This window comes from Cornus florida, unplaced genomic scaffold (assembly GCF_030987335.1).
Source record: "Cornus florida cultivar Cherokee Brave unplaced genomic scaffold, ASM3098733v1 CherokeeBrave_3.0.0_Hap2_Chr01, whole genome shotgun sequence".
Lineage (NCBI taxonomy): Eukaryota > Viridiplantae > Streptophyta > Magnoliopsida > Cornales > Cornaceae > Cornus > Cornus florida.
This window is the reverse complement of record NW_026775571.1, coordinates 14282203-14296085: the sequence shown is the minus strand read 5'-3', so window position 1 is coordinate 14296085 and position 13883 is coordinate 14282203. Positions and strand designations below refer to the sequence as shown.

The following is a 13883-nucleotide window of genomic DNA, read 5'->3' as shown; positions in this document are numbered from 1 at the left end:
ATGCCAAGGCCAATCTATGCTCCACCACCTCCCATCATTCAAGGTAATCAAGGTGCCCATGTTGCACCTCCAATTGCTAATCCTCCCTTTGCTTTAAGAGATCACTATGTGCCTAATGATTACAATGCACCCACATGCATTCAATTGCCACCATTTAGAGCACACCACTATGAGATCAAACCACAAACCATTCAAATGCTTCCTAACTATCATGGACTTCCAAGTGAAGAACCTTATAAGTATTTGGATGAGTTTCTTGAAGTATGTTCCACCGTGAGATACACGGACATGCCGAAAGAGGTTTTAAGGCTTAAACTTTTTCCATTCACCCTTAAAGACAAGGCAAAATATGGTTTTAACAATCTTAGGCCTTTTTCAATAACTTCTTGGGCAGAAATGCAACAAGAGTTCTTGAAAAAGTACTATCCGATTTCTAAGACCAATGCCATGAGAACCTCAATTCGAGCGTTTTCACACGGGGATGGGGAAACGTTCAATGAGGCATGGGAAAGATTCAATGAATTGCTTAGGAAGTGTCCACATCATGACATGCCCAAATGGCAATTAGTTCAATATTTCTTTGAGAGCTTATCGGACAATTATAAGGGCATGGTTGATGCTTTCATGGGTGGCTCTTACATTGATAGGCATGAGGATGACGTGTGGCGTCTTTATGAGAGTATGAGTGAGAATTCTTTGCATTAAATTTTTTCTTCCAAGAATGGTAGGAATTCAAGTAAAAGGAAGAGTGTTGGCTTACATCAAGTTGACCATTCCAATGAAATAGCCGCTGAGATGAAATCCTTATCTCAAAGGTTTGATCAATTCTTGATCAACCAAAACTCGGCAAATCAAGTATCTTCCATCCCTAACCATTCCCATCATGCATCCAATGAGACATGTATGACTTGTTCAAGTGTTTTACATTCTACTTCCAATTGTTCCCATGGACATGTGCAAAGTGAGCATCATGAACAAGTCAATGCAGCTTTTGTTAATCAAGGGAACAATCCTTATGGTAATCATTATAATCCTAGTTAAAGGAATCACCCGAATTTCTCTTGGAGAAACCAAGGGGAAGGCTCAAACCCTCCCCAAGGTGGTTTCCAAGGGAAATATGTTCCACCTCCAATGCAAAGCCAAGGTTCCCAAGGATATAAACCATTTCAATCACAAGGAAATCAATTTTCTAATTCTCATTTTCCTAATCAACCATCATATTCTTAAGAAAATGCTAGGAGTCCAGCTTTTGAAGAGAAAGTTTTGACCGCTCTAGGCACTCTAAAGGCTAACACTCAATTGTTTCATTCTCATTCTCAATCCATTGCTAAGCTAGAAACCCAAGTAGGGCAAATAGTTAGTACATTAAATGCTAGAGAGAAAAGGAAAATGCCTTTGAATGCTCCACAAAAGCAACAATGTGTTGTGAAGACTCATTCCTCATCAGAAGGTCATACAATAGAGCATGTCAACGCGGTGACTACCTTGAGAAATGGGAAGATTGTGAATAACCAAGTGGGTATGTCTAATGAAGAGAGTGAACAGGTGCAACCACAAGTTGACTCCCGTCCCGTTTCACATCCTATTCCTCCTTCATTGCATATGCATGATCTTTCAAATGAGAATATCTTGAAAAGTGATTTTGAAAAGAAAAATTTGCAACATGATTTCACAACTTCTTGTGTTGAAGAGACTTCAAAGAAAATGTCTGAAAAGGTTTTTGAGCCAAGAGCTCCATTCCCGGATGCCTTAAAAGGATCCATTTCAATTGACAAGCAAAAGGCCAAAACAAATGAAATTATGGTTGTGTTTAGGCAAGTGAAAGTCAATCTTCCACTTTTAGATGCAATTAAGCAAATTCCGGCTTATGCCAAGTTTCTGAAAGACTTATGCACCCAAAAGAGGAAGAACAAAAGCCAAGCACCTAGGAAAGTGGTCTTAACCGAGCAAGTAAGCTCAATTTTGCAGCATAACACTCTTCCGAAGTTTAAGGACCCCGGTTCACCTACCACTTCATGCATCATTGGAGAACATATCATTAATCGGGCTCTTCTAGACTTAGGAGCAAGTTTTAATCTTCTTCCATACTCGGTATATGTCAAATTAGGCTTAAGAGACTTGAAACTGATGTCGATGGTTTTGTAACTTACCGATCGATCCATCAAAAAGCCTAGGGGTATCATTGAGGACGTATTGATTAAGATTGATAAATTCTTCTTTCCCGTTGATTTCGTTGTCATTGACACAGAACCGGTCTTGAATCCTAAGAGCCAAATTCCTGTTATCCTTGGCCGTCCTTTCTTGGCAACTGCGAATGCCAACATTAATTGTAGGATGGGGAAAATGAAGATCTCATTTGGCCAGATGAAGGTGAAGTTGAATATCTTCAATCCGACCCCCAATTCATTTGATAAGCATGAAGAAGTTAATGTTGTGGAGAAATGTCATGACCTTAAATGTGAAGGAATTGAGTTTTTGTGTGAGACTGAAGTTTTAAAAAGTTCATCTTCAACCTTGCATCCTAAGAAAATTGTTTCAAATTCTTACTTTGAAAGGGCATGGAAGCCCAAAGATTGTTTTGACCAAGGACCGAAAACTTCTTTTAAGCTTAATCCAACAAGTTCCTTAATGAACCATTTGTTGGGTGGAGTTCAAAGCATTTATTACCCCGTCAAGGAGGGGATGCATTACAAGATGTTTGATCTGAGCTAAAAGAGCCCAATGTTTTACTAAAGACATTAAAGACTAGTACATTTCGTAGGGTGTCAAAACCCTATTCCTCCCTCATTTCTATCTTTAATTTCATTTCTTGCGAAGTCTAGATATTGGCTTTGGGTTCATATGCATTGCTAGGAACTGTGATTAGGATTGCATGCACTTTTAGGTTGAAATTGAACATTTTTCATAAGTTCGATCGATCGAACTTCCCACCTGCATCCAAATCACCCTCTGTCCCATCGATCGAGAAAAACCTGCATATTTTTGCTCTCTGTCAGATCGATTGAACATTTAGTTCAGATCGATCTCAATTCTGGAATTCATTGCTTTGACTTTGTTTTGACTTTTAAATTTTAAACTTAAAAAAAAAAAAAAAAAAAAAAAAAAAAAAAAAAAAAACATTTTCAATTTTTAATTTTTCAAAAATTTTCAAAAAACTCAAATATTTTAGAAGAAAGATTGATCTAAGTTCGATCGATCTGAAGTTGCAGTTCGATCGATCAAACTGGTTTGGGAAGGTTTTTAAAAATCAAGTCAAGGGTTTGTAGATTGATTCAAAGATCGATCTACACCTTCTCAAACCCTCGTTCCCTTCGCCGCTGCACAACCCATCTTCTCCATCGCCGGCGAGACTCCGGCGACCATCCCAAGCGTCGATTCTCTCTCTCTTCCATCGTAGATCTCATTCGCATCTCACTCTTTAGCATCTCAACTTCCCTCTCAATTTATAGGTGAGATCCGAACCCCTCTTGTGTTTCAAGAATCAATGCTTTAAATGTTAGATCTATGTTGTTTTGATGATGCATATCTGATCAGTTGGTCAATCATACATCAACCTTCGCAATAGCACGAATCATTGTAAAATAGGGCTATTGGTCGGATAAGTCGAACCACTAGGACTGCGCTAGTCTAAGGCAACCTAAATGTCTAGAATCGTTCTTAGAATGATGAAGGGGAAATAAGGAGTTGTTTGTTTGTCACTAAATTGAATATGTGAAGTGCATGAAATAGAAACTTGCAATAATTGAAGCGAGATAAGATACGAGTAAGAAAAACTAAGGAAGTGAATCCGTCTCCATCCCTATACACATGCTAGGCTAAATTTAAATTCGGGAAATCAACATAAATGATGGTCATGATACATAACAACCCTTGGTTGCTATAATATCCTCAAGAGGTTCATTGAATCAAAAACAAGAATAATCCATCAAAGAAATACATGCTTAAACTACCTAAACTAGGGTGTAGTCTTCAACATGCTCCCTAAGCCAAAGATTATCAAGCCCTTAATTGAATGATAAAAGCACATAAAGTTAGGAATCAAGAATAGACCATCAAAGGGGGAACCTAAGCAATGGACTATCAAAGTTCTCCAACTTCATGCCATTAAAACTATTCCATGATCTCACTACCATTGTCACCATGAGAGTGCAAGCACTATGATTAAAAGAATAAACCATCTAAAATAGATAATTAATTCAACAATAATCATTAAAATACATGAAGATCCATTACAAGAAGCAAAATGCTCTAGACCATGAAAAGACCATAGGTTATACATTGAAATCCCAAAATAAAATCTACACTAGAACATGCTTATAAGGGAGGGACTTCATCGCCTCCCTAGAAGAAGAGTTAGTTACCCATTGGGGCCTTAGAATGAAGAAGAAGCTTGAACTCCATCTCCAATTTTCGAGCTTCCCTTTGTTAGCTTGAAGAACTCCCTTTTCTTGCTCTCTTCTCTCTCCTCTATCTTGTAGAAAATGTAGGATAGCCAATGTGTGGCCTTTGGTAGCTTTTTATTTTCCAACAAAAACCCTCTCTCTCCTCCAAGGAACACCTCCAACCACTTCATAAAGAAGGAAGATGGCATTGAGGAAACCAATGTGCAAGTGGCTCAAATTGAGCCATTTCCGAGTGCAATCTGCCTGATTTTCGAGCACTCGAAAAGTGGTCTCGAGCACTCTAAATTAGTGCAATGTGCAACATGCTCTTCTTGCTCAGCGCTGACCTACTTTGGTAAAACTGCTATAACTTTGTTCCCCGAACTCCGAATGATGATCTATTTGAAGATTTGGAGAGCTGATTCAGTGCTTTAAAAACTTCATGTTTTGATGAAGACCCAATTCTCAATTCTGGTTGGTCGAAAATGGGGAGAAAGGAAGTACTTCAGTGCTGCCAGGCAGTTCTGCGCACCTCTGTTACGAAGATCATAACTCTCTGCTCCGAACTCCAAATGATGAACCACTTGAAGATTTGGAAAGCTGATTCAGAGATCTAAATCTTTCATGTTATGATGGAATTCTAGTTCTTGAGTTTGCTAGGTCGAAAATGGCGACAAAAGTCAGGATCACTGCTGCCAGAAATTCAGAAATGGCATCCTTTTTGTTCAAAATTCCACAAGGCATCATTTTTGCTTCCTTTTTGCACTTTAACCTGAAAATGCATAAAAACATGCAAATGGAGTTAATCTACATAAAATAATTAATATCTGGACTTTGTTAATGTAATTTAGGGCGCTTGAATATACAGTATTCAGCGCTTATCACACCCCCAAACTTACATTTTGCTAGTCCCTTAGCGAAACCAAAATGCAAAGCTCAATGGAAAGAAAACATGGGAATGCTATTACAAAAATATTCACCATGGCAAAGATAAACATAAACATAGCTCAAATACAACTTGAAATAGAAAAAGAGCTGGAGACGGTATCATTGGGAAGACTACCTTGCATATATGAAACATTGATACAAAAAATGGGAAAAACCATTTCAACATGCATGCATTAACATCATAGTCCATATAAATAATTCAATTGTCATCTCTTAAATGGAAATAACTCAAACTCCAGTGAAAGTGAATTGGATTCTCAACATGCGGCTTTTACTTTCTTTTCCAATTCCAAAGCACAAGTTTTCAAATCATTGAATTCCCCTTTAAATGAGGTCCCTAAGGCATGATTTTATTTACAAGACAACCTTTGTTGCTTGTTAACAATTTATTGCAACTCATAAGCGAAACATAGAATGGTTGTGCAATGCTAAAGTCCCTTAAGCTTTCTAACCAACCTATATAGCAAGCTTTAGGCCAACAACTCCCAAACCAGACGGCTTTAGGGTGTTAAGTGTAGAGACACTCCAAAGGACTTAATAGCTCAAGTTGGAAAGGCTACGAACTCTAGCTAACCATGTTTATTACAATTTTTTTTTAATGACCGTGCAATGTTTAAGTCCTTTAAGCTTTCTAACCAACCCTTGTAGCAAGCGTTAGGCCAACAACTCCCAAACCAGACGGCTTTAGGGTGTTAAGTGTAGAGACACTCCAAAGGGCTTAATAGCTCGAGTTGGAAAGGCTACGAACGTCAACTGGTCATTTTTCATTTTTTTTTTTTTTTTTTAACTTAAATCATGCCAAAGATATTCATCTATCAGGTTCATCAAATCAGATTAACTAGGCCAAGGTCAAGGTTGATCAAGCTGCATTCCTCACAGTTAAGTTTCCAATGTGCATCTGTGCATTGTGAAGCTTATAAGAGTGTAAATCCAGCAAGAATCTAATTGAAACATTTATACAGACTAATTTGAATCTACATGATCATTTCAACTCAAATTTTTCTTTATTTTCAAAAATTTCAATTGCTTCTATACACAAGGTATTAAACATATGTTTCATCTCCGACAAGTGTCAAGTTATACTATCATTGCTTAGCAAAAATTATGAAACCAAAAATATGCCAAGAATGCTTTGATGCACCCCCAAACTTAAACTACACAGTGTCCTCAATGTGGGACATGGATGTAAGTTAGAGACAAAAATGACAAAGAGTATAAAAAGGAACAACAATACCCAGGGGGAGGAAACGGCATTTTGATACAAAAACCCCCAAACTTGAATTGGACTGCGCAACCTGGAGAGCATCACGAAGAACAAAAAGAAATAACCACAAACAGTATTAATAGCACAAGCATAAATACAGATAAAGAATGTACCGAAAGTTAACAGAACAGAAAGAATTTGCATTGCAAAAAGAGTTTACATGATTACAAAAAGAACTGTACAGGGATCATGTCTACTAGAGCAACCTATACATAGCAAATTCTTACAGTTCAAAAGGAAAACAAAAGATACAAGAGAAATAGTTACATATGAAACAAAAAGATAAGGTCCACACTGGCAACAAGCTATGGTCCAGAGGGTAAACGGGCGAGGATGGAATGGAGGAGAGATTGAGTCTTACGCCGTTCAGCGGAGGCCAAACGACGTTCCTCAGTGGCGACACGACGGTCTTCAGCAGCAAGACGACGATCTTCTTCAGCACGTGAAGAAGTCTCACACAGAGTCCGAGTGTACGCGGACAAAGAATTCTCAAAACGATCCAGTCGTTCATGAATACCGGCAAAGCTAGCCCGGATGAAAGCCTGGTCCTGGTGAGAGTCGACCGGAGGCTCTACCCTTGCAGCGGCTACTGCGGTGGAAGCATCCTCAGAAGGAGGAGGAGGTGGAGCGTGGATGAACAGGGGGGCAGCAGGCTGAGGGGTACTAGAATGGCTAAGAACATTGATCCACCGGCGCTGGGTAAAAATTTTAATCTTTTTGCCTTTTGGTTCATAGGGAGGAACAATGAAACCCTTGTGCTGAAGGAGCCGAGTGATGAAAAACGGCAAAGGCAATTTTCGATTTTCAACTCGCGGAACCCGTGCATTATGAGCATCATGCCAAAACTTCATAAATGTGGTCCAAATGAGCTCTGGGATGGAGAACCATTGGCCTTGGTCCATGGCATATAAGGCTTGCAAAAGGAGGCCCCGACGCTCGGTGCTATGCACCAAAGGGCAGACATTGTGCTTGAAGACAGTGTCAATGAACCACAGGCGTTCCGGAAGATTGGTTTTTCGGATAAAAGACTGGGGCCTAGTAGGATCGTCAACAGTACAAATGGCAGCGGCAATCTGCTCCACAGTTAATGTATCCGGCTCCTCATATAAAGGGAGATTCTCACGATTGACAATGTCATCGGGGCACTCAATGGGGCAACCAGAAACCTGAATGATGTCAGTCATAGTGAAAGCATAGGTGGTGCCATCAATGGATGTAGTGAGAGAAATGGGTGGCTCTTCAGGGCATTGGAGATTCTGATAGAAGAGGCGCACTACACGGGGGTAGGCAACCCTGGCAAGGGGTGCGCAAATGTGCTGCAGACGTCGATTAGTCAATTCGGCGACAGCCCACGAAGTAGTGGGTAGAATGTCAAAGGCATCCGTGAGCGAAAATGAGAGTTCGTAGTTGAGGTGTTTGCGATCCCAAGGATCACGTGGTCGCTCACGATTGACAGCACGGGCACCCGAAGAGGGTCGAGGAGGGCGAGAAGAACCGGCACGAGACATTTAGAGAGGTGGACTTGGTTAAGGACTTTCAGCGAGCACCTGGCGTGCACCACAAAAAGGAGAAGGTGAAAGTGAGTGGGATGGAGGAGCAAACCCAAAAAATTTTACAAGCAACGAAGCTCTAGCATAGAGCTAGTATCAACAAACCATCAACACAACAAAACACCAACATTGCAAGCCCATCCTCCTTGTAAAATCATAATGAATGAACAAAGGCATGAAAAACAAAGGAAGAAGAGACTGACCTGAATTACACTCTATCCTAGAGTAAGAAGAATGGTAGGAAGAGGGAGGGGAGATGATGGGTTGGTGGTTGTGGATGAGGGATAGGTGGGTGAGTAGGGTGAATTGCATGGGGGAGAGAAAGGTGGTGGTTGTGGGGGGGAGGTGAGGAGAGGTGGGGGTGAGGGGGTTTGGAGAGAGTATGGATGAGAGAGGAAATGTGGTGATGGTTGATGGAGGTGGTGAGGGTTTAGAGAGAGAGAGAGGTGAGGTTTGGGTGAGTTGGTGTGGGTGAAATAGAGGAGGGCTGGGGGTTAAAAGGAGAGGAGGGAGCTTGGGTCGAGAGAGAGAGGTTGTGTGGTTTTAAAAGAGAGAGGGAAGCTTGGTTCGAGCACTCGAAGGGTGTTTTCGAGTGCTCGAAATTGGGGCAGTGGCCTCGGCTGAGGATGGGGCATGGTGCTCTACACTTCAAGCACTCGAAATGGGACTTCGAGTGCTCGAAGTCTTGGCAGTGAGGTTTGCTGTGGCATGAGATGTGGTGGAGTGTGAAGTGGGGGTTGGTTGGTTGTTGGGGCAAGCATGGAGTGTGGATGCATGAGGGTTGCAGGGTTTGATGATGGTGGTGAGGTGGCTGGGCAAGGAGGCATGCATGAGGTGGTGGGTTGTGGAAGTTGGTCTGCAGAGATGCCGAGAAGGGGGTGTTGTGTGCATGGTGGTGATGCTGTTGGAGAGAGAGGATTTTGGTGGTGAGGTTGGGTTTGGTTGTGAGAGAGATAGTTGATGGAGCTCGAAGTTGCCGAGAGAGAGAGGTTTGTTGGTGGCTGGTTTCATGGTGGGGTGTGATGAGAGAGAGAGGTGGGTTGCAATGCATGGGTGGGGGTGAGGTTGAAGTAGAGAGTGAGAGAGTGGAGAGTGGTTAGGTTGAGGTGTGGAGAGGTTTGGAGGTGGTTTGCATGCATGCATGCATGGAGCTTGCATGCATGCAAGGATGTCTTGGGTGGTGAAGGAGAGGTGGTTGGGATGGTTGGATGATGGTGTGAGGTGATGGAGCATGCATGGTTTGCATGCTTGGGTGGGGAGGTGTGGGTTGTTTGGTGGAGAGTGGAGAGGTGGGGATGCAGGGTGGTGAGGGAGAAGTGGTTGGGATGGTTCAGGCAAGATGCCGAGAGGGTGATGTTTGGTGCATGGTGTGTGAGGGTTGCTTAGGTGAGGGGTTGCCGAGAGGAGAGGTTTGCATGGGTTGGGAGATGTGTGTGATGGTAGGTGGTTGCATGGTTAGATGCCGAGAGGAAGGGGGTGTGAGGTTGGTTGGTGTGTAAGGGGCATGGTGTTGAGGTTGGTTTGGGATTTCGAGCACTCGAATGGTGGCTTCGAGTGCTCCAAAAACAAGCAGAAGTCTCAGAATTGTGTTGTGGAAGTTTCGAGCATGCTGAAATTTTTGGTTGGAGGCTCGAGCACTCGAAATGGGAATTCAAGTGCTCGAGATGAGGACAGTAGCTTGGGATGAGGTTGAGAGGGGGGTTCAAGCACTCGGAATGGGTTTGAGAGAGCTCGAAAATTGCAGCCAAATTAAAGTGAAGCTTGAAAACTAAAGCACTCGGCATGGAGCTTGAATGTTGTTGCATGGCCATGCATGAGCTTGCATGGATGGTTCAAGGAATGAGATTATTAATACATGGAAGCATAAAGACTTGGAGCAGTGGGCTCGGATAGGAAAGAATGCATGCATCAGAGAAATGCATGCAACCATGCATGAAATATAGAAATGCATGCAAGCAAGGAACTTTGCGGATCATGATAAAATTTTTGAGGAGCATGAAATTCCTATGCATGCAATGTTGATGGATTCAAGCCAATGTATGGGAAAAATTTAAACGTTGCAACATCCTCTCATTCAAATGGATGGAAAATTTGAAAAGAACTCTCTCTTTTTTTTTTTCTTTTTTCTTTTTTTTTTACTTTTCAAACTTTGCAATTTCTAAGGCATGGAAAAATTGCCAACTTTCAGAACATCACACAAAGCATGGGTGGATGTAAGAAAATTTTCAAACCTTTGCAACATCACACAATGCATGAATGAAATTTAGGGAGAAAATTTTAAACTTGCAAATTCATTCCATTCCAATGCATGGGAAATTTTAAAAGTTTTGTTTTGAAACCTTGCAATTTTTCAACCTTTTAATCATCTCAAATGCATGAACAATTTTGAGAAAATTTTCAGACTTTTCATTAAAAATGATAAAAGATGCACATGAGTCGCATTTGAAAAATCTAATGAAATTGCTAGAAAGCGATGGAGACTTCCGGGAATGAAAATTAGAGTTGAGAAGGTCTAAGAAGCCAGTCTAAAAAATGTGGAACACAAGTTAAGATAATTCCAGAGAAAGTTAAATTTTGGCATTTCTACACCGTTTCCCAGGAAATTTGCAAGGCACGAGCAATTTCAAAGAAAAGGAAGCTTGGGAATTGAAAGAATTTCTTCCCTTGAGTTGCTAAATTTAATGTCGATAGCTAGACAAAGCTAGAGCAGGCACTAATCCTCATAAATTGGATCCGTCAAGAGGACTTCCTTAACTTTTCGGGTTAGAATTGTGCCGTCAATGCAAGGCTTAAGCCTTTGGCCATTTACCTTGAAGAGTGATCCACTTGCAGGATCATGAAGTTCGATTGCTCCATGAGGAAAGACGGTAGTGACAATGTATAGACCATCCCATCTTGACCGGAGTTTACCGAGAAAGAGTTTCAAGCGGGAATTGAAAAGCCAGACCTTTTGTCCCGGGGCAAAAGACTTTTTGACGATATGTTTGTCATGAAAAGCTTTAGTCTTTGCCTTGTAAATTTTTGCACTTTCATACGCATCATTACGCAATTCCTCAAGTTCATTTAATTGCAACGCACGATTAGAGCCGGCTTGTTTGAGATCAAAATTGAACCTTTTTATGGCCCAATAAGCACGGTGCTCTAATTCTACCGGGAGATGACATGCTTTGCCAAAGACAAGTCGATATGGTGACATGCCAATGGGTGTCTTATAAGCTGTCCGGTAAGCCCAAAGCGCATCGTTTAGCCTTACTGACCAATCTTTGCGGTCCGGTCTAACCGTTTTTTCCAAAATGTGCTTAATCTCCCGGTTAGAAATCTCTACTTGACCACTCGTTTGAGGGTGGTAAGGTGTAGCAACCTTATGAATGACGGAATACTTGGCAAGGATGGATTTTAGATAACGATTTCGGAAATGAGATCCGCCATCACTAATGATTGCTCGGGGCGTACCAAAACGACTAAAGATGTGAGACTGAATGAAATGGATCACGACTTTATGATCATCGGTTTTGGTAGCCTCGGCTTCAACCCATTTAAACACATAATCCACCGCTACAAGGATGTACTCATAGCCATAAGAAGATGGAAATGGTCCCATGAAGTCAATCCCCCACACATCAAAAATTTCAACAATTAAAATGTTGGTGAGGGGCATCATGTCTCTTCGGGACATGGATCCAAGTTTTTGACATCGTTCACACGATTTGCAAAAATTGTATGCATCCCGGAACAAGGTAGGCCAAAAGAATCCGCTTTGAAGGACTTTGTTAGCGGTCTTTTTGGCACTGAAATGGCCTCCACAAGCAAGAGTATGGCAAAAATTTAAAATGCTTGTGGCCTCGGTTTCAGGAATACATCGCCGGATGATTTGGTCCGGGCAATACTAGAATAGTTCCGGATCTTCCCAAAAGAAATGCTTGACTTGGGAGAAAAACCGGTCCCTCTCTTGTCTGGACCAATGGGCTGGAATTTTGCCAACCGCAAGATAATTGACAATATCCGCAAACCATGGAAGAGTAGAATGTGAAACTTGAAGAAGTTGCTCATCCGGAAAGGAATCATGGATGGCTACGAATTCTGAAGATTTCTCAATAAGTAAGCGAGAGAGATGATCGGCGACAACATTGTCGGTCCCTTTTTTGTCCCGGATGTCAATGTCAAACTCTTGAAGTAAGAGGATCCATCGAATTAAACAGGGTTTTGTCTCTTTTTTCTCTAACAAATGCCTAAGAGCGGCATGATCTGAAAAGACGATGACCTTGGAGCCAAGAAGATAAGAGCGAAATTTATCCAAGGCGTACACCACAGCTAGCAATTCTTTTTCAGTGGTGGTGTAGTTCAATTGGGCATCGCAGAGAGTTTTGCTAGCATAATAAATGACATGCGGAAGTTTATCCACACGTTGGCCCAAAACTGCCCCTAATGCATAGTCGGATGCATCACACATGATCTCAAAGGGAAGAGACCAATTAGGGGGTTTCATGATTGGGGCGGAGGAGAGGAGAATGCGAAGTTTGATGAAAGCTTCCATGCAAGCGTCATCAAAATTGAACGGAACATCCTTGGCTAAGAGATTACACAAGGGCCGTGAGATTTTGCTAAAATCTTTGATGAAGCGACGATAGAATCCGGCATGGCCAAGAAAAGAACGGATTTGACGGACGGAATGCGGAGGAGGAAGATTAGAGATTAACTCAACTTTTGCCTTGTCTACCTCGATTCCCCGCTTAGAAATGACATGTCCTAAACAATGCCGTCTTGGACCATGAAGTGGCTTTTCTCCCAACTTAGAATGAGGTTCGTCTCTTTGCATCTTTGGAGCACAAGAGATAAATTTTTGAGACACGAGTCAAAGGAGGAGCCAAATACGGAAAAATCGTCCATGAAAACTTCCAAGAACCTTTCAACCATATCGGAGAATATGGACATCATGCACCTTTGGAACGTTGCCGGTGCATTGCATAGACCAAAAGGCATGCGTCGATAGGTAAAAGTACCAAAGGGGCATGTGAATGTTGTTTTCTCTTGATCTTGGGGGGCGATTGCCACTTGGTTATAGCCGGAATAACCATCAAGAAAACAATAGAAGCTTTGGCCGGCTAACCTTTCTAGGATTTGATCAATAAATGGGAGTGGGAAATGATCCTTCCTAGTTGCTGAATTGAGTTTACGATAGTCAATGCACACACGCCACCCGGTGGTGGTTCGTTGTGGCACGAGCTCACCCGCTGAATTTTCAACAACGGTGAGCCCGGATTTCTTGGGGACAACTTGTGTGGGGCTCACCCACTTGCTATCAGAGATAGGATAGATGATTCCCGCATCTAGCAATTTAATCACCTCTTTCATGACCACTTCCTTCATATTTGGATTTAACCGGCGCTGGACCTCTCTAGTAGGCTTTGCGTCATCCTCCATATGAATGCGGTGCATACAAATAGAGGGGTCAATTCCTTTCAAATCTGCTCTTGGAGCACCGCTAAGAGGTTGGTCTCTTGGTCTTTTTGAAGGTCCGAGGCAATAATGACCGGAAGGGTTTGCTTTGGACCAAGGAACACATACTTGAGATGGGCCGGGAGCGGCTTAAGCTCAAGTTGTGGCGGAGATAACAATGATGGGACCGGAGGAGTGGTGGAAAGTTGGGGAAGTGGTTCTTTTGGAATTTTCCAAGGAGGTACATCCATGATAGCACTAATATCAAGCAAGGAATTGACTTCTTGAATGGCTTAATCAACA

The 13883-nt window shown here is 41.9% G+C and overlaps 1 pseudogene; it reads right to left on the bottom strand.

The window, feature by feature from the left end:
* Positions 1–452: 452 nt before the first annotated feature.
* LOC132283643 (small nucleolar RNA R71) lies at positions 453–551 on the bottom strand (annotated as a pseudogene).
* Between the last annotated feature and the right edge of the window lie 13332 nt (positions 552–13883).